At 47.2% G+C, this 17,721-nt stretch overlaps 1 protein-coding gene across 1 annotated transcript in view; it reads left to right on the top strand.

Moving 5' to 3' along the window:
- The first annotated feature begins 1,275 nt into the window (after window positions 1-1,275).
- The window catches only part of FNDC3B (fibronectin type III domain containing 3B), a 175,206-nt gene continuing 158,760 nt past the window's right edge, over window positions 1,276-17,721 (top strand). Inside the window, exon 1 of the mRNA XM_082766959.1 lies at window positions 1,276-1,483. The gene's annotated coding sequence lies outside the window, so the exon portion shown is untranslated. The remainder of the gene's footprint in view (window positions 1,484-17,721) is intronic.

The raw sequence follows: 17,721 nt of genomic DNA, 5'->3' as shown, positions 1-17,721 counted from the left end.
CAGAGAGCCTGGAAACCATGTGAAAATCAAGCAACTGGGCACATTTTTTTCCTCAAGTATGTCCAATGTGGTTACTGCAGATGACTTTCTCTTTGACTTCTGCTCCAATGGTGAAACCAAAGTGAAGTAAGTGTGAACTATAAACGCTTTACGAAATTGCAGGGAAATGTAAACCGCCCTGCTCTTAATGATGGCAGAGGACATCGCTCTGCTTCTGCCGGGGAAGTGACAACTCACCAAATGTCCCTACACCCCGAGCCTGTTTTGATTCTCCAAATGTGAATGTGCTTGGACCTAACCCTCCTCTGACAAAAAAGCTAAAAATCAGCCCTGAGGTTTCATTTCCTTCCTCTCCTGTACTTATTTTCATTTCCCTATCTTTACGTTTGATTTTGTTTACTCTTCAATTTAATCTTTTTGTACGTTTCTAACTCAGGCCAGGGATTTTGTCCTTTCTAAACCAACACGTTCCCTCTTGCCTGCACCACCTCTTTCCCTTTTCTCTATCTTTTCCCTCACAAAACAGCCTGCAGGACCAAGTAAAGGCTTTACCACCCTAGTGAATAATTAATCTCATCTGACCCTGTAACTCAATCCAGGATCATCAAAAAGTCTGCATGTTTTGGGTCACTAATAAAACAAAACATTTTCCTGCTTTTAGATTTTATTCATTACAAAAGTTTTTGCAATTAACAATGAACAATACTTAGTGCTGGCTGGCCATTTCACACCGAAAAATCTTTCCCATGTGAAAATGCTAATTTTCTGTTTTCACAGGAACTATCTATTTCAGATCTTTTTTATTTTTATTTTTTTGCTGTACTTTGGTCAGTTAATATAAAAATAGCCGGCCTGGTTGGGTATGACGTTCGGGTTTTACTGAACTTTTATGTATGAAGTGATGTTTTCCAGTGTGAGTTTCGACAAGAAGAGGTCCCATCAGTCAATCCCCAAGCAAATTAGGGGCATTTTCCTGGAAGCTGGCGGCAATACGGGGAGACACCGCAGGGAGAGGCTCTGGGGAAAGAGGAGATTGAAGAGACTTGTGACGGAGGGAAAGCAGCGTGAAGTTCGGGGGGCGTTTTGAGGCAGAAGGAGCCGATCTGGGGAGCGGGGCCCGGCCCAACAGCCCTGCACAGCGGGGCTGCCATGAGCAGGGGGTGTCGTGAGGCAGGGCCGGGCCGGGCTCCGGGGGCCGGGGAGAGGCAGCGGGGCCGCCCCGGGGAGGAGCGGGGCGGAGCGGGAGGCCCGGGCGCCGCCGCCCGCTCTCGTCAGGCGGCTTTTGGGCGGGAGCCTCTACTCCAGAGCGCTCGGTAGCGTGGGCCGGCCGCGGGCCCCATGTGGTGCCGACATCACTGACATGGCGGCATCCCCGCCGAGCCCTCCTGCCGCTCGCTGCAGCTAGCCGGGACTCACCGCCGGCCCTGCCCTGCCCTGCCCGGCTCGGCTTGGCTCGGCTCGCCCCGCACCAGCACCCCGCTAGGTAAGCACGGCGCCTCCCGGCAGCCCGCCGAGGCTCGGAGCTCCCCGCTCGGGTTTGCTTGAGGCTGGGCAGGGCTCGGGGCAGCCGGGCTGGGCTCGGAGCCGCGTCCCCCGCCGCGGGGAGCCGCGGCCGCCCCGGCCCTTTTGTTCCCCGGTGGGGCGGCGGCCGCGCCCCGCGGGGCTGGGCGGAAAGTTGGGGTCCCCACGGCTCCCCCTGCTCTCCCTGGAGGCTCCCCGGGCAGGTGGAGGAGCCCCGGAGCCCCGGGCACGGCTGGGGACAGCACCCAGCAACTTCGCCCCGTCCCGGCCTTCTCCTTCCCCTCCCTCGGTTCCCTTTCGGGGAGGAAAATGCTGGCGGCTCGGGGCTCGGCTCGCCAGACACCTCTGTAAAATGGCATGCTACCAGCAGGCGGAACGGAAAAAAAAAAAAAAAAAAAAAAAAAGGAGAGAGGCTGTTAAAAGCTTAACCTCTCGTGGGCTAGGAGCACAGCTGCATCCCCGCTCCTTGGCCCGGTTCGCAGAAATGCGCTGTGTAAATAGGGTTTGGTGAAGGGATTTGGGGTGGGAGCTGCTGTGCCGAGCCCTGTACCCCAGCTGTCTGTGAGCCTCGCTCCCTAGCAGTGATTTTTGGGGTTTCGATTGCGTTTCTCCTTGCCCGAGTACCCAAAAGTACCGGCCCAGCGCCTGGCAGTGCGAGTTGCTCCTTCGCGAACAGGGAAGCGAAGCTACAGAAAAATCAAAGTTTCTTTTTCAGCGTTTTTTTGGGCTTTTTGTGCGCGTGGTGTTGGTCGTTGCCGTCTTCCTGCACCCGGTGCCAGGTTTCTGAGCGCGGCACCCGCGTCTGTGCCCGCAGCCCCAGCGGCTCTGTCCCCGGCCACAGAGCCCAGGGCTCAGCGGGGGTAAGGCGTCCGCTCCTGGGAGGCGTTCAACCAGTCTGACCTGAGCTGAGCAACGCTACGTAATGGGATTCCAAACTCACACACATTTTCAGGGCTAGAATGTGATTTCTCAACCTTTTTTCTTCCCCAGCTGGCCTGGCAGAGCGGGCTGGGGCTCAGCCCCGCTGATGGGGGCGAGCTGCTGCCGCCCTGCGCACGGGGTGTGCTGGTGGGGAGCCCTTATCCTTGGACAAATGCATCATTACCTGGATAAATGCATCATTCCCTGGTAAATGCATCACCCCTGGGGGCCTCGGCAGGCACAGACGGGCTGCCCCCCATGAAGGGAAGCACCCTGCCTGCCCTAGCCTCTCCGTCCGTGCTCTCAGCCCTCTGGCACCTGCGTGCAACCGGTGCTACCAATAAGAGAATGATTCTTGGCCGTGCTCCCGGGGTCATGTAGGGTCTCGCACAGAAGCAGTCTGTTAGTGTTTTTCTCCTAATCTTCAGCGCTCTGTGGTTCCCTCTCATTAGTTCTGAAGCGTTTGTGATTGTAGTTGTATCGGGACCCTGCTGTGACAGCAATGCCAACAGCCCCAGAAGCACCATATATTGTTCTTCCCCGCCTAGTGTCTCCCAGCTAGTTTACGCTCATAATGTAGCGCAGGGATGAGTCTATGTGGATGTTAATACATTTTACATTTTTTTTGAGCCATTAGGACTCATCTGGTTTGGGTTTGAGGTCACTGCTGGGACAGCAATGAGGGTTTTTTTTTCATACCATTAGCCTATAGTTGGCTGAAGTCGAAGAAATGAAGAAAGTTAGTGTCCAAAATAAGCTGCTATTCTGCTGTAGCTGAGAAGCTTGGAGCTGTGACTTCGTACTGCAAACATTATATCTATAAGCAGAGGTTGTAACTCCAAGTCTGAATTGCGTTTGTTCTTGTACTTTCATTGTACGTACAACATTTGGTGAACTTGAAGATTCTCACCTAGTGCCTCTTCCTAGCAGAGACACATTTTTTCCTTTTTACTTTGTCAATTCCATTAAGCCCTTTAATGAGGGAGGAGTGGTTAGGGTTAGTTAAACTTTTATGATTGATAAATCTGTGCAAGAAAATATATACAGATCGTGGAGCAGAGTTGTGTGTGGTTGTATTCATGAACTTCCCAATTAGTGTAATGGGCTTTTCCCTCAAAAATGTAGCTTGTCAGTCTGGTGAGCGCTAGTGCAGAAGCAAAGTTTACGGTATGAATCAGTGTGTAGTGTGAGGTTCCTAATTTGTACAAAATACTTGTAATTACATAAAAGTCTCAGAACCCAGATGCAGCTGAGTAAAGCAAATTACTTTCCACAGTGTAGTTAGCTGCTCCTCTCGGCAGAGCAGACGTGAGGAAAACTGGAGTGACCCTGGGAAGCGCGAGGACTGGCAGTCCAGGCTGCCCTGGAAGAGAATCCCGGCCTCTCGACCAAGAATGCCGTGGTAGCAGGCAGCGAGTCTGGAAATCGAGCGTCGCAGCGTATCGGAACATACTGCGAGTTACTGAAGGCTATTATAAACAACTGTGACTTCAGTGTACAGCAAATAAAATAAATAGTGCAGGAAGCCAGCAAACCTCTCTGTAAATCTCAGCTGTGCAGAATACCAGCGGGGCAGAGCTCTGCAAACCCGTTGCAGAGCTAACTTTGCATAGGTGATCTCGTCTGCAGCGCTCAACAGCAGCAGTGGGGAATCCTTCAGAGCCAGGAATATCAAAAGTAATGTTGTTTACGGCCAAGGGTTAGTGTCGCTGTGTGATCTGTCCCTGGAGATGGAAGGTATGTGGGAAGAGGGAAGTTCTTCAAACAACAGTCGAAATAGGAGACGATAGATACACAACGGTAACAGGCCATCTACAGGCAGGAATGTTTGGGTGGTGGAAAACAGATAACTCCGCAAACATTTGCCAGCTGAAATGTGGCAGTTCGCATGTTCACCAATTTGCTCTGAGTGCCTCTGTGCGAAATGAAGGGTGCGTGCCCCTTCTTTATTGGAGAAGAGGCTGCCAGGAAAAAAAAAAAAAAGCACAAACTAATTAAACCTGATTTATTGTGCAATTTGTAAGGGCATTGGAGAAATTAGCTGCCTTGCAGAAGTGCTGCTGCAGATGTTAAATCTGCGCTCTGCTCTGGGTGGAAAACTACGGTGCTATTGAGCGAGTTTGGGAGAAAAGTGTAGTCTGTGTTAAAGTCTGTTCATGAGCAAGAGCGTTCCCCAGTGGGTCCAGGTGATGTGGCTTTGAGTGTGTCTGCGTGGCGTTTCGTGCTGTGGGAGGATGGATCACCTTTTGCATCGAAAAGCTTGGAGGTTAAAACGTGCCGCTTGTTGAGAGATGTGCTGATTGTGTTTGATCTGAGGAATCCTTTATTCACAAGGAAATTGTGTATCAGTGGGTAACGGAGAACAAGCCAACTGCTACACTACGTGCACAGGAGACACTTGGCACTTGGGTTTCTAGCAGTGACAATTCATAATGTGGTATATGGGGGAGGTTACCCTGTGGATACCCCTCTTATTAAAGTGCTGTTATGTATAATGCTCTTTTATTTATGTAGTATGAAGTGAAAAATGATTACTAATGGTGTATGTTTTTATTTATATGTAATGTCTATAAATAAATATTTTTAAAAGAGAACAGAGGTGGCAGTTGGTACAGGTTTGTGGCATTTGCTTGTTCCGGCATCTGCTTCATCACAATGGACTGAGATTGGGATTTCAGCCACTGTTGTTTTTTGATTATTATTTTTAGATTTCGGTTATTCAAAATCAAACCCACAAATTTTCTGGGATCACAGGTGATAGCCTAGAGAAATTACAAACACACCTGCCTCAGCGCATAGCCCTTCTGGGGCAGAGGAGCGCGTACCTTGAGAGCTTCGTACGTAGCTCCTGTAAATGCCTGAAGCGTGACTATGGACGTGGCTATTATTAGGTCCTCGCACAGGGCTCTAATAATAGGACGTGTGTGTATGTATATATTTAAACATGTACTTCATGCTTTCAGAAATGTTTCATATGGAATGTTTTGAAAGGAGAAAAAAGAAATGGCTCTCAAGAGGCTGTTAATAAAAACTCCAGCAAGCAACAATTTTAGATGACCCTCGCCACCCTCAGAGGGCCTCAGAATGTCGGGGACAGCTCTCCCCATGCTTTTCATCTGAGCTAGCAAAACGTCAAACTCATTCTGCTTGGTTTGTAGCATTTGTAGGTTTCTTGGCATGGGCGTGTTGACTTGACGTGGTAGCTCCCTATTCCCTGTAATGCTAACAGACTGTGTCGTAATCTAAATCTCTGTGTTATCTTTTGCCCTCAGTACTTCTGCGTGATTTCTTTCTTCAAGCTTAACACAGAGAAGTACGATGCTGTGACACATGTTGGTTTTTTTTTGTTGTTGTTGTTTTTTTGTTTGTTTTTTGTTTTTTAAATCTCAGTAGCAGAAGCAGCAGAGGAATAGAGAGTTGTCGTCCTAATGTGCTTCAGGATCACCTAACCATTTCTCTTCTAACTGCCAGAACTTATTCCACTTTACTTGTAACCTTTATTGTGGAACCAAATGCCTATTCGATGGCAATTCATATAGCATAAGTGACCTTATGCTCGCTGACACTTGTGCTGGTGGTTATGAAGCATTACACATTGCTTTTTGCTTGTTATTTATTTATTGATGTGGAATAATGCAGCAGAGAAAAAAGATGATAGTGTTTGCAGAGAAGGAGAGCGCTGAATAGGTTTCCTTTTGGTGAGCCTGTATTTATTTTTTTTTATTTTTTGCAGTATCATGTAACATCAAATTACAGTAGAGAATTACTTTTGATGTCTTGATACAAGCAAGTGAGCAAAAGCATCACTTTGTTAGAGTAAATTAGCAGCCGTGACACGATCAGAACTGCAGAGGTTCTAGGTTCTGGGTGTGCAATGCCTGAGCTCAGCAGCCTGAATTTCCCCAGCAACTCTCTGTAAATACTGAGAGAGGTGGTGGGACTGAAAATCAAAGAAAATGAAATGAAAATCAAATGGAAATCAAAAGCGCGCAGCTTGGGCTTCACTTCCTCAAGATGTGTGTGACAGTGTTCTGGTTTGCATGGATGTCAGTACTAAATGCTTCTTGGTACTGTCTTGAAAAAGAGTGAATGGTCTGAAAGTAAGAACAGAGACCTCTCTCGCTGGACAGTACCTGTGTGTTAATTAAAGCAGATGAGAATGGCACACACCAGCCTGTAAACGATGTGGTTCAGTGTGCCAACAAACTGGGAGCGTTCTGTAAGTGCTTGCTGTTTGGTTCTTTCAGGCATGCTAAAAAGGACTGGATTCGTGAGCAGGCTGCTTCTGTTCACATCCTGAAATGGAAAGCCAGACCGGTCTCCCTTTGCTTTGTCTTCAGACTTTGTCTGGGTGCTGGTCAGGTGCTGCAAGGAGACTTACCTGGTGGACCACGAGGGGCTGCGGGTGGCCTTGAAGTGCTTTTGCACCTCTTGCTTCAGGCAGCAGAGTAACTGTGTTTTTCCCAGCACAGCGCTGCCTTTTGCCTGGGTATTTTGCTAGTTCTTTTCTGAAAATGTGTTTTAAATCCTGAAGCACTTACATGTGGGTGAACTTTGCTAAATGGAGCGAGTGATGTGAGCTGGTAACTGTAGGATCACTTTACAGGTCAAAATAAACCCCTGCAAATAAAGATGCGCGAGCACTTTGTCACTGCCCCAGCGCAGCTAATAGCAATGCTTTCGTGACAAGATCAGGCAAATCAGAATATATCTTGTACCTGATGCTGCTAGATCTATTTCAACTCAGAACCAGGCTTGAGACACGGTTAAATAATCGCGTGTGATCGTGGCCCTGTTCTTGTTGTAGGTGAGTAGTTACCTTGTTGGGTTTTGTTTTCTCCTGTGCTTTGAATGGTTTGGCTTGAGCACTAAAACTCTTGGTCTGGTTTCCCCCCATTCTTAATCCACTTTACATATTAATATCCTGTTGCCTTGCGAGATACTCAAAGCTTCAAGGAAATGCTTTGATAGTCTCATTCCAGTAGATACCTTTTTATTAATTGTATTAAAATTGGAAAGAGGGGTAGAAAGCAAGGTGTTTTTCACCAAAACGTGTTGGTGCTGTTCCTCCAATGCACAGCACTGCCTATAACCGGAGGTGGAGTTGAAGCTGTGGGTTTTAAGGTGGGAAGTTTGTTCATACTCGTTTGCACTAGCTGAAGGGTGACAGCAAACTTCTTGAGGGCAGGCTTCCTTGGGGCCATCCTGTGCAGGATTCAGCGGGGAACACTGAGCTGTACCAAGTCTTCTGCACTGACAGGTTGACTAAGAAACCTGCTTTCAAAGCCTGCCTTTATCTTTTATTTTCTTTATTTTCTTGTGCTGGAAAGTTAGAAGATGCAGCATCTCAGTCAAAAAACAAGGAAAAGGAGCAACAGCTTCTTACTCTGGGTTTTCACAGCATCTGCTTCTGCTTTGAGCTCTGCCAGCAGAGGACTTCTGCTTTTTTCAGCGCGCCACTCGCCTCTCCTTTCTTTAGCAAGCTTATTCATTAGCTAACTTTGGTTTCTGATACCAAGATAGGGTTCCCTTTTTAATTATATCTTAGCGTGATTTATATTCCTGTATGGCTGTACAGCAGTCGAAAAGCCACCCTCAGTCACGCAGGGAGCTTACGGGTGCCCTCGTGATGTGGAGCAGGGCTGCGGAGCAGCACGTGGTGCCAAGAGGAAACGTCCCCCTGAGCAGCTGGCGGTGAGTGCACCTGGCAGGCAAGGGAACCAAAGAGAGAGATGCACAGTGCTTTTTGGGCATGCTGCTTGCTGTCTCCTCCAGAGCTCATCAGATGTGGGCGAGGGATGGGTGCAGCAGTGTCGCTGCGGCGCGCTGCCTTCCCGCTGTCCTGCTCCTTCTGCTCCGTGCGCCCCATCACGCCGGGGTGTGACCTGTGGCCCTTGCATGAGTAAAAATGCAGGCATGTGGATACCAGGTTATTTGTGGGGGGAAACGTGTCCTTCCACACGTGCAGTGGGCGTGTGCTCAGCCTCACGGTGAAGGTGGCGAAGTCTTGGCTGTGAAGTGGGTCCAAATGACACAGGAAGGCTGTGGTGTGTGGGCCCTGAGTGCTTCCAGAAGAGCCCAAGTCTGACCCAGCAGGAGCGTGGGGCACTGCTCTCAGCTGTTAGGTTGTGTCACGGTTAATAGCATCCACCAGCCATCCGTGCAGGGAGAAATCCGTGGGTGTCTTCCAGGAGCTGGTTTAGAGAAACGGGCCAGAAGTTTTCTGCTTGTTTGTTAAGGGTGTTTATGGACAAAGAGTTATAGAAAAGAAAATGAGAAATTGGAAACGCACTGAAGTGACCTCGTGTTTTGGCAGTGATGTGTAGGAGGTAGCGCACTGAGACCCAGGGGTGACGAAGATGGGAAGAGTTGAGCTGCCAATGGCTTACAGCACCGTGGATGGTCTGCAGAGAGCTTGGGCCTGGAGAGCAACCCAGATGCAAAAAGTCTGGTGGTATCTGTGATTAAGAGAAAAGGATGCCAAAAAATACTTAATTAAAAATGAGTGATGGATTTCAATTTAACTTGTCTGTTTGCGTTAAGGTCACTCGTTCAGGAGGAAACAATGTATATGCATCCTCAGATCTTCTGTGCTTTGGAGGAGGGAAAAGGGCACTGGTGTTACAGATACTTTGGTCCATGAACTCTGGAGTTTAACAACGTTTGAGATTCTTGATCAGTGCAAAATATCTCGAAACCTAAGAAAGTGACCTTCCACTTGCAGTACGTGCCATGGAACTGCAGGCTTTAAGCTCCCTTCTGAAAAGTTCAAGCTTATCTCTTACCAGGTGGAAATACACATTAGATCTTCTGAGGGGGGAGGATTAATTGCCCTGTTACGCAACTTTGTTTGTATGTTTTCCTCTCGGTTTATTTGTTATAAAACTAAAATGCGTTTCAGTTCAAGAGGACCTCAGTACCGATGAAAACAAACCAACCAGCTAAAAAACAAAACAAAAAACACGCCACAAAAACACCTGGAGGACCAAACCAAAAAGCCTTGATACTTCACCTTCTGGTTAGCTTCAGCTGCCGTTGAGGGAATGGTGTCTTACTGGGAGTCACAAACATCCTATGGATTTATCCACAGGGACACAGCTCATGTCATGCTGCATTATTCTGGCACGGTGCTGGACCACACCAGGCTGCTGGGGAGATAAATGGATCGCTGAGGTGTTTGGCTGCTGTGTGGTATGTTCCAGGTCTCCTTCGTGACCATCTAGGACAGCGCTGTTAATGAACAGCCGGGCTGTAGTGTTAATTATTGGCCGTAAGTGATGAACAGGGAACTTCACGGCTAAGGAGGAAGAAGTCAAATGCTGAGGTTCTCAGCAAAACAGAACTTCTATGAAAGTTGGGCAGAAGTGATCTGAGTTGTCAATGACGCTCGTGTTATTACATGAAACGAGCCTTGCTGCTTCTTCCTTGCGTGTCAGCTTGGAGCAAACTCGACTTGTTTGATTCCGCTCTGCGCGTGTTTGTTTTTGTAACTCCGTATGCTGCTGTAACGGATCTTTATTACTGCTTATTAAGTTCACTGGTGCTTCTGATGACTGCACAAAAGATAAACATCCTCTGACTTTTAGGCGTAGAGAGCAGATCTGTTCCTCTCCGAAGCCTGTCCATGAGGTCGGTGTGTCCTGCTGGGGCAGTGGTTGTCAGCGCACCCCCAGCTGCTAGCACCTCTGCCGTGGAGAGTCTTGGGGCCTAACTCAATTTTCTTCCTTCTGCAGGGTTTCGTGTGCACAGTGTTTGATCTGTACCCTCTCCCCTCTCGGTTAACAGAGCTGGACATTCTTGTCCAGGTCTTCAGCTGCTCGCTCAGTGGGCAGGAAATGGTCCTGGGAGTGGAAATTCTGCAGCTGGACGGAGCGGGGCAAGGAGCGCCGTGCCGCGTGTAACCGCCAGGACCTCTGATCTTTTCCACAGCAGCCATCTCTCTTGGATAAAACACAGCAGTCAAGTCATCCAGATGCTTGTGCAACCACAATCTCTTTAACATACAAGACGGCTACGTTTTAATTTTTCTGCCTCTGAATAGGTTGCTTCAGTGGATGTGTGAGAGCTGCTATGTTACTGGAAAGGCAATATTTGTACATACAAAACACCAAAGTTAGACATCAACAGTTTCACTTCCTTTTGGCATTTCTTGATTATGCAGTCAGACAGAATGATATTATGCTCGAAAAAGTTGCTGTAAAACATTTTTCAGTTTCTCTGACCTTCCAGACTGTTACGGCCTTGTCTCTGCTGGCAGATATCTCGGTCCTTTGCCCTCTCTCTTAGTAACTCCCCATTTGTCTGCTCCCTTTTTCCTCCCATAAATTTTTCTAGTATAAAACTTTGTTTCAGTGCATCCTGAGTTGCTGGGTTAGTATAAGGGGACAAGGAGAAGGCTCTGGAGAGACCTTATGGGTGCCTGCCAGTGCCTAAAGGCAGGGGAACTGGGGAGGGACTGGTGCTCAGGGAATGAAGTGACAGGACAGGGGGGAGCTGCCTTAAACTGAAAGAGGGGAGGTTTAGATTAGACATCAGGAAGAAATTCTTTACTGTGGGCTGCCCCATCCCTGGCAGTGCCCAAGGCCAGGCTGGATGGGCTTCGAGATGTCCCTGCTCATGGCAGGAGGGAGCTGGGGGCCTTGAGGCCCCTTCTGACCCAAACCAGTCTGTGATTCTGGGATTTTTGTACTCAGTCAGAAAGCATATAGGGATGGCGGATTGGATCTGTCAACATTCATTCACTTCTGTCCTTGGGAGAATGCTTTTTTAAAAAAATATAATTAATGGAAAATAAAAGTCTTAATTGTGCTTCAGTGTCCTGGCTCCGCAGCAAGGCCTCACAGGAGTAATCGCTGGCTGTAAATCCGCCAGAGACATAAACAACACAGAGACGTGAAGGACTGCTTAAGCCAAAAGGCAGTTTCAGCGGATGAGTATCTATCATAAAGCTATCAATAAATAAAACACTTCTGCAGAATTTGATCAAAAAACTTAGTCTACAACCAGTCCAGCTGTCCAAGTAGGAGACGTCTTGCAGCCAGCAGGAAGACTTGACTAGTTCTAACACAGAGATTCAAGCACAGCTGTGAAACAATACGTGGCATCAGGAATTTCATGGACGAATAATGAGTGTACAAGTGGAAGACTGGTTTCAGTGAAGTGTGAGGACAGAAAAAGACCTGTCCTGGCATATTATGTGGTGGAAATACTTCACACGTTTGTTGCAACAGCAAAATTAAAAAGCAAAGCAAAATAGTTCTTTAAGGAATTGACATAAGAAAAATGTTTTTTCAGTATACAGCTATGGTCACAGTGGAATTTCATTCCTATATGCTGTTATGGATATTTATTTACTGGTAGAAGATCCTGATGTAGCATAACTTCAGAAGAGGAGAAAAGTAGTTTTCAAAGAGCTTTGAATACCAGGTCAAACGATAAAGGTGTTTTCCAGGACTGCTTTGTGGAAGCAGTGGATCGCTTACCAGAGTAAAGCCCGAAGGTTTGTATCCAAAATTGTACTAATGATAACCTCTAGGAAGGGGCGTTTTAATTTTGGGATAATCACAGACTTCAAAGCAAAATCAGAATACAAGATAAACTTTGTTTATGCTTTGGCTTAGAAAAAAAAATAGAAATAACAAGATCAGTATTTCACAAACGTGACTTTCAGTATTTAAAAATCAAAATATCTGAATCTATATTTGTTGGGAGGTGGAATGTACCCTGAAATACAACGTGAATGTTTAAAGGGGAAAAAATGAAATAGATTAGTGAACAGATGTGCAGTGCTAAAGTAGAAATATTTTCTGCAACATGGAAAGGAGAACTCAAAGTGGGTCACCTGCAACATCGAGAGTAGCTGTACAAACACAACAAATTACTTCTTATGCTTGCACCAGTACTCTGGAAGAAGAAAAATCAGCATGCAGTGAAGCCATCATCTAGCTAATTGCTTGGTAGGTGGACTGAAATTGCTTTAATACTGGCCTGTGCTGTTCCCTTTCTCAGCAGATGTGCTTTTGTCAGGGGGTAGTTAACATTTCTTGGGGAGAGGATCAGGCAGCAAGTCCTTGTGCAGCTTTCGTCTGAGCGTTGCCCTCTTACAAGGGCTCCCGGGAGCGTGTTGGCAGAGCTGCTTTTAGTGCCTGAGCTGAGTTTTGGGGGGTTTTGTTCCAAATAGTCAGGTTTCTCTTTAAATGAGACATATTGATAACATGTAAAATCATGCAACGTGCTTTTATTTATGAGCTACTTGGGGGGGAGTGGAGGGGAAGTTATTTATTTTTGTGTTAATGTGGAAGAATTGGGGGCTTGTTTGCACCCATCAGGGCTGGAGACTTGAAACAAAAGCCCAGCAAACTTGCAGACGGCAGCTCCTGGATGTGAGCTGCTGCCCGGTACAGCTCAGCGAGCCTCCCTCCGTCACCTAGCTGCTGCCAAAACATCTGCCAGACGTGTCCCCTGGAAAGGGGAAGAGGCAGGAGCAGTACCTGGCACGGAGCTGTGGGTGAGACCCTTGTGGCAGAGCAGGAGGTGCTTTGAGAGCTCCCCAGGGCTGCAAGATGCCCCCATCAAGCAGGGGCAGGGGTCTGTGGCCTCTCCAATTTCCATAAGCGGAGGAAATGCTGTTCACTGGATGATCCCATCTACACCCATGGCTCGTCTGTGGGTTTTTGTTTTTATTGTTGTGCCCGGCTCTGATCTGCCTGGCTTCTGTCTGGTTCTTGCTGTTCTGTGGTGTCTGGGACCCCTATCAATCCTGCAGTGCTGCGCTGGTGCTGGTGGCGTGCCGACACCTGTGGTACGGCTCCTTCCCAAACACGCTGCCAGCCCTCGGGTTAAGCCGTGCTCTGTCAGCTGGCCGGTTCTTACTGCACAGGAGGTATTTCATTTAGCTGGAGCAGTGCTAGCTCCTTTATCAGCATGGCCTGGCACTGAGCAGGAGGCAGAGCAGACACGCTAACACAGCTGCCCTTACCCACCGAACGCGTAACCTCCTCACGGAGCGCGCTCGGATTTGTTTGACAGGACCTGTTTTAGTAGAACAATGTTGTCAATTATGTTCCTATCTCCCAGTTCCTTATCGGCAGGAGCCTCCGTTGCCTTCTGATTGTTTTATCTGGAGGCTGTGCCCACTAATGGCATGTAATGGCACCGGGCGTCCCGCTCCCCTCCCAGCCGGTGACATGGGATCAGTGCGTTCTGCCCCAACCCGCTGGGTCCAGGCCTGCTGTCAGTGACAGGGTCATGCCAGGGGCTGGATCAGGCCTGAACCCCAAAATTTGGGGCTGACTTCGTCACTGAGATAACCCATCTCCATGCTACAAGTGTATTCTGTGCCTCTTTCCAAATACCGAGTAGAAAAACTTATTAAATGCTTTGTTTTGAAGCCAGCATCATTAGCTGTATTTTCATGTCTGCTTTGCTGTGGGGTTGTACCACTATTAGATTTCAGGCCTTCCAAATTTATTTTAAAAGCATAGCTTGTCTTCTGGTGTCCTACAAGTTGTGACCATTTTTATTTCTGATTTGTCTTGCCCTCACTCACCAATTTTCTGTAGTTTTAGTTCACTTTGATCACTGTCTGTTCTTCTTTTTCTCCTTTACCCATTTTTATTCTGCATTACATTTAAACTGTCTTCATTTTACCACTGAATCAGGATAGGTTTTTAGCCAAAGTTTCCCTCTTCTTTAAATGAGAGGATCAAACTTTTTCTTTCATAATCCTCTTTTTAAACAAACCAACAGAAGCCTTACATCTATAATGTAGTTAAACCTCAGTTTTCCCCTTTCAATTCTGATCAGTTTTGGGAAATAAGCACCCGTTGTTTTTAAACATAAGGAGCATGCACTAAGTGCTGTGCGTTTCCCAGCCACAATACGTGATGGCTGTGCTGACTGGAAAGCCCTCACGGGGTGACCCTGACGGGCCATGGAGATGAAGGTCCCAGCTGTGGAGAGGGTTGGGTGTGAAGGATCCAGAAGGCTAATAAAACCAAGAGTTTTTTTTTACAGTGCAGGGAAGCCTTTGTTTGCTCTTCAAGCTACGTTTGAAATACGTTTGTGTGGCATAAATTACGTTTGTGTGGCGTAAATCCGATAGCTCTCAGCGCGCTGTAGGCAGTAGGGGAGGAAACTGTTCCACAAGTATTTGCCCTACAGAACTTGAAGGCTCACCTCCCTTAGTTAAACATCGTGGTACAAGGAGGGGAGGTGCTGTGACCCACCTCTGCACGCCTTTGGGTAGATGTACAAAGACGTGCGTGGCCGCGGCCTGTAAGGCCTGCAAGCTGCTGCCACCGCTTCTGCTGTGCTTCAGGGGCACGTGTGGGGTGCTAATGGGGACACACAAATGTCAGAGGTGAGACCTTCTCCAGGTCTCCTCGGTGTTGTGGCACCTTTCTCCTGAGTGTGGAGTTCCTGTAGTCTGCCTTCATAAGCAATAGCTGATTTAAAGAACACTTTGACAAGTTCATTTCTTTTCCTTTTCTTAAAGAGGAGGGGACTGAGTCATTTAGCTACCTGTCAGGATATTGAAATTTCTTCATCCTCCGAAACTGCTTTTTTGTTTTTCAGATTTGATGGGAGGGGCTGTTTTGTCCTCTCTAAGAAAAGGTTTCAGAAAAGCTCTTCCCTCTTTCTCCTAAGCAGCTTTAGGCGGAGATCTTGTCTGTCTTTATATTTACTCAGCGCGAGGAACACTGCACTGCCAGCCACCTCGTCGTCACCGGAGTGCCACGTACGGCAAAAGCAGCAAGAGCCAGGAGCTGAAGAAGCCGTACAAGCTGCAGGCAGGGGCTCTCCCCATCCTGGCTGCTCTTCGGGGCACCCTGGCAGCCCCTGCGCCCAGCAGTTCTCCTGTGCTGTTTCAGGAGAGAGGCTGCTCTTGTGCTCTCCTGTCTTACCCAGGGCTGTCCAGCCGTGGCTGTCAATTTATACGTTTTAACTCTGTGTGGTAAGAGCATCTCCTGATTATTTGCTGCTAAAATGTGGTATTTCATAATGACAACTTCAGGCAAATGGGAAGAAAGCGTTTTGTAGATAAAGCTTGGTCACTGCTTGTTAATTAATGTCTGTCTTTTGTCAGGGATAATTACTGCAGCATTGGTAGGAGATAAAAGTTCAGACAGAACGCAGCTGAGCTGTGATCTGCTTATGTTGAAGCCCGAAATGGTGAAGGGGGGATGTTTGACTTGAAGTGATTGTCCTTGGCTGTCTGACTGCCTCCTCACGGCTCCCCTTTGCTCCAGGCGGAGGAGTGGCATGCTTTGAAGTGCAGGCGCGACTCTAGTGCAAAAACACTGAGCTGTGAATAAATAATAGAGAGAGAGGGATCTATAATAGGTCCATATTTGTGTGTTGGATTCCAGGTTGTGCCCAGAACTATGGGAATTCCTCACAACATTGGCTTTAAGTAATATCCTTCTTTGTTAGAAGCCAGAGCTGATAGAGTGCAACCAAGAAGCACTCTGAGAAACACAGCAACACTTAATGAAGTTCTTCTTGTTGCTTTTTTTAATCTAAGGATGTAGTCCTTAGGTCTTGTTTCTCTATACACGTGTATCCAGAGAGGTCTGCCCTTAAAGTCACGGGGTTAGTGGATTTTGGCTGAGTTGAGGTAGGTTTATTACTGCTGCTACCTTTACTCGCTCAGTGCATTGGGCAACAGGGTCTGCATGCACCAGGGTGGGTGGGACGACTGACATACAGGCACAAGAGAGGTCTGGGATGCTGGATGTTGGATTGGGAAGATCTGTGTAATGCAGAAGGGATTCCAAGCATCTCTGGTTAGTTTTGTTTTGTAGAGTACTGCTAATACGGCTTGATGGGAGTGTATGTATTGACTGCAGCTGAAGGTTTCTCGATTATTTCTAGAAATGGTTCTCTGAATTCTTCCCCAGAATCTTCTTGAGATGCAAGTAATTGGACTTAAGTCAAAACAACTCCATAAAGCCCAGTTTTTTAACTTGTATAGTTTCATTGAACCACTGTGTATGCCTTGACAAATTCTCCAATATTGAATCTATTTTACTCCTAATGAAAGAATTCTGATCTTCTCTCATTTGCTTAGATGGTTGAGACTTTCCTACGGTAGGAACTGATTTATGTGGTGCTTGGCGTTCTGTACTGAAGCTTTTTTTTTTTTTTTTTTTTTTTTTCCCTAACAAAGAAAGGGGAAAGGAAACGTGTAAGGAAAACATATTTGTACAATATTTGCAAATAGTACAAGGACATGCCTATGCAAAACCGCTCCTGTTTGCGGGGAGCACAGAAGGGTTTTGGATGCTACATTTTTGTGACTGAAGTAGAGAAGCCACTTACAGGCCACCTGATGCTGGCTTACAGGTTTTTTGTTTGTTTTTGTTAAAAGTTACAAAGCAGCAACTCAGAAATGGATGCCAGAAACATGCTTACCATTTACTCTGTGAAACTGAATTTGGAAGGAAGTCTGAGGTGCCAGTGCTCAGTTACCTTTTCTCCATCCTTCACTTCCCTGCTGCTGTGTAACTTTGGTAGCAATTTTTCAGGTTGTAACAATATTAGGAATTTGACAAGCCTAGGGGTAGCCTTTTCTCTGATAGAAATCAGCAGAGCTTCATTGTTTTCAGGTATTTGTTCCTGAACCGTGACATTTTTAAGCTGTTAAAATGCCATTGTCGGTGCTCTGATAATCCTCGATGGCTTCCGTTCAGATTGTGAGCTCGCGATTGATAAAGTCAGGCAGATCGCTGCTTATCTGGAGTTATGCTAGGGCGTTACTTGGCCATTTCAGCTAAATACTGAGCTCAAGCTGAGGAGTTTTATTAAAGAGCAGCATAAGGTATTTTGTAATAATGCACGCTCCTTTGTCGTTCCTTGCTCCCCTGCTCTACCCAAATCTAAGGAGCAGAGCATCCTTTTGGAGACGGCACAGGCACCAGAGTTCGGGTGATGGCGGAGTACCAGAGGAGGTTCCCCCTTCCATCACTTTAATTCCCTGTGGGTATTCTTGTTTTTGCGCCTAAAAATGAACTTTGCTGGGTGCCAGCCGCTCGCTGACAATTTATCTGCCAAGCAAGGAGGAAAAATCAGTTTCTAATCTCTGTGGAAATAAAGGGAACGGATACAACAAGGTTGAAATTCCCCTGGTCCGTAGCACTGGAGAGCCATTCGACAGACAAAGCATGCAATGATGGGGGCTGAGGTGTTTGAAGAAATTTCCCCCTGAAGAATTAATACCTGTCGGCACTGGCTTTTCAGTGGGCTTAATGGTTATGTCTGAAGATTGAGATGCTGCTC

This window comes from Aythya marila (assembly GCF_965140915.1).
Source record: "Aythya marila genome assembly, chromosome: 9".
Taxonomy (NCBI): domain Eukaryota; kingdom Metazoa; phylum Chordata; class Aves; order Anseriformes; family Anatidae; genus Aythya; species Aythya marila.
This window is presented reverse-complemented; position numbering and strand designations above follow the sequence as displayed.